The sequence below is a fragment of the Pseudophryne corroboree genome, chromosome 3, assembly GCF_028390025.1.
Source record: "Pseudophryne corroboree isolate aPseCor3 chromosome 3, aPseCor3.hap2, whole genome shotgun sequence".
In the NCBI taxonomy this organism is placed as follows: Eukaryota; Metazoa; Chordata; class Amphibia; order Anura; family Myobatrachidae; genus Pseudophryne; species Pseudophryne corroboree.
In genome coordinates this window covers 330,934,446-330,936,945 of record NC_086446.1, presented here as the reverse complement: position 1 = coordinate 330,936,945, position 2,500 = coordinate 330,934,446, and the positions used below count along the sequence as shown (strand labels likewise).

General features: G+C 32.4%; 2 non-coding genes across 2 annotated transcripts; both read right to left on the bottom strand.

Annotated features, from left to right (window-relative positions):
• Window positions 1-1,112: 1,112 nt before the first annotated feature.
• Window positions 1,113-1,184, bottom strand: TRNAP-AGG (transfer RNA proline (anticodon AGG)). The gene has a single exon. It is a non-coding gene; the product is annotated as a tRNA-Pro (tRNA).
• An 844-nt stretch (window positions 1,185-2,028) lies between these two features.
• TRNAP-AGG (transfer RNA proline (anticodon AGG)) lies at window positions 2,029-2,100 on the bottom strand. The gene has a single exon. It is a non-coding gene; the product is annotated as a tRNA-Pro (tRNA).
• Window positions 2,101-2,500: the final 400 nt, after the last annotated feature.

Below are 2,500 nucleotides of genomic sequence, written 5' to 3'. Positions count from 1 at the left end.
TCTTTGAAGCCACTCAAGGTTACTTAGACAAAGTGGAATCTACAGTATACCCAATATACCACCAAATGGTTGACAGTTTACTAAATATGCTTAAGTATATACTTTTTTGATGGATTGGCAAAAGCAAAATTCACTTGATGCTTTTGACATCAATCAGATAATGGATCCATGGTATTTAAAAGAACCTGAGAAAATGGTCTCATCCGGGATTTGAACCCAGGACCTCTCGCACCCTAAGTGAGAATCATACCCCTAGACCAACGAGCAAACTGTTCATGCTTTTTCATGTATACTAATGAAATTGGAAGTGAAACTGTTGGAATACATTAGTATTTTAAAATACTATCAGATAATAGAACTAAGCACTTTTAAAGAACCTGAGAAAACAGACTTATCCAGGATATGAACCTGGTGCCTTTTCCACTCAAAGCAAAAATCATACACCCAGACCAACAAGCCACAAGCTAAATAATTTCTTATTCAGATTTTACCATTTTTAAAGTAAAACTCAAATTATTTAATAAAAAAATGCAATAAGATGGAAAAAAACATGTTACATTTTAAAAATACCATTACAATTTAAAAATGTATTGGTAGCATAGCTAAAATGTTTCCTTAAGGTACATTTTTGTCCAAGTATGCATATTTGGAAAGTTCAGTGCCAAGATTTAGGGGTTCCTATAGAGTTTGAACTTTTCTGATAGTTGGAACCTAAGACTTGTCTCATACTGTGTGCAACTTAAGCATACAGACCAAGAAGAAAGAAAAAAACAAAAACCTGCAATTAATTGTTGACCTTTTTGTTTGTCAAAAAGAGCCTATTCTTTTAAGCCACTCATTGTTTCTTAGAAAAAAGCAAGGTAAGAGAAAAACCTGTAATTTCATTTTGATAGTTTTTTATTTGTCAAAATGAGACTTCTTTGAAGCCACTCAAGGTTACTTAGACAAAATGGAATCTACAGTATACCCAATATACCACCAAATGGTTGACAGTTTACTAAATATGCTTAAGTATATACTTTTTTGATGGATTGGCAAAAGCAAAATTCACTTGATGCTTTTGACATCAATCAGATAATGGATCCATGGTATTTAAAAGAACCTGAGAAAATAGGCTCATCCGGGATTTGAACCCGGGACTTCTCGCACCCTAAGCGAGAATAATACCCCTAGACCAACGAGCCAACTGTTCATGCTTTTTCATGTATACTAATGAAATTGGAAGTGAAACTGTTGGAATACATTAGTATTTTAAAATACTATCAGATAATAGAACTAAGCACTTTTAAAGAACCTGAGAAAACAGACTTATCCAGGATATGAACCTGGTGCCTTTTCCACTCAAAGCAAAAATCATACACCCAGACCAACAAGCCACAAGCTAAATAATATCTTATTCAGATTTTACCATTTTTAAAGTAAAACTCAAATTATTTAATAAAAAAATGCAATAAGATGGAAAAAAAGATGTTACATTTTAAAAATACCATAACAATTTAAAAATGTATTGGTAGCATAGCTAAAATGTTTCCTTAAGGTAAATTTTTGTCCAAGTATGCATATTTGGAAAGTTCAGTGCCAAGATTTAGGGGTTCCTATAGAGTTTGAACTTTTCTGATAGTTGGAACCTAAGTTTTGTCTCATACTGTGTGCAACTTAAGCATACAGACCAAGAAGAAAGAAAAAAACAAAAACCTGCAATTAATTGTTGACCTTTTTGTTTGTCAAAAAGAGCCTATTCTTTTAAGCCACTCATTGTTTCTTAGAAAAAAAGCAAGGTAAGAGAAAAACCTGTAATTTCATTTTGATAGTTTTTTATTTGTCAAAATGAGACTTCTTTGAAGCCACTCAAGGTTACTTAGACAAAATGGAATCTACAGTATACCCAATATACCACCAAATGGTTGACAGTTTACTAAATATGCATAAGTAAATATTTTTTATGGATTTTCAAAAGCAAAATTCACTTGATGCTTTTGACATCAATCAGATAATGGAACCATGGGATTTAAAAGAATCTGAGAAGATGGGCTCGTCCGGGATTTGAACCCGGGACCTCTCGCACCCTAAGCGAGAATCATACCCCTAGACCAACGAGCCAACTGTTCATGCATTTTTCATGTATACTAATGAAATTGGCAGTGAAACTGTTGGAATACATTAGTAAGTATTTTAAAATACTATCAGATAATAGAACTAAGCACTTTTAAAGAACCTGAGAAAACAGGCTAATCCAGGATATGAACCTGGTGCCTTTTCCACTCAAAGCAAAAATCATACACCCAGACCAACAAGCCACAAGCTAAATAATTTCTTATTCAGATTTTACAATTTTTAAAGTAAAACTCAAATTATTTAATAAAAAAATGCAATAAGATGGAAAAAAAGATGTTACATTTTAAAAATACCATAACAATTTAAAAATGTATTGGTAGCATAGCTAAAATGTTTCCTTAAGGTAAATTTTTGTCCAAGTATGCATATTTGGAAAGTTCAGTGC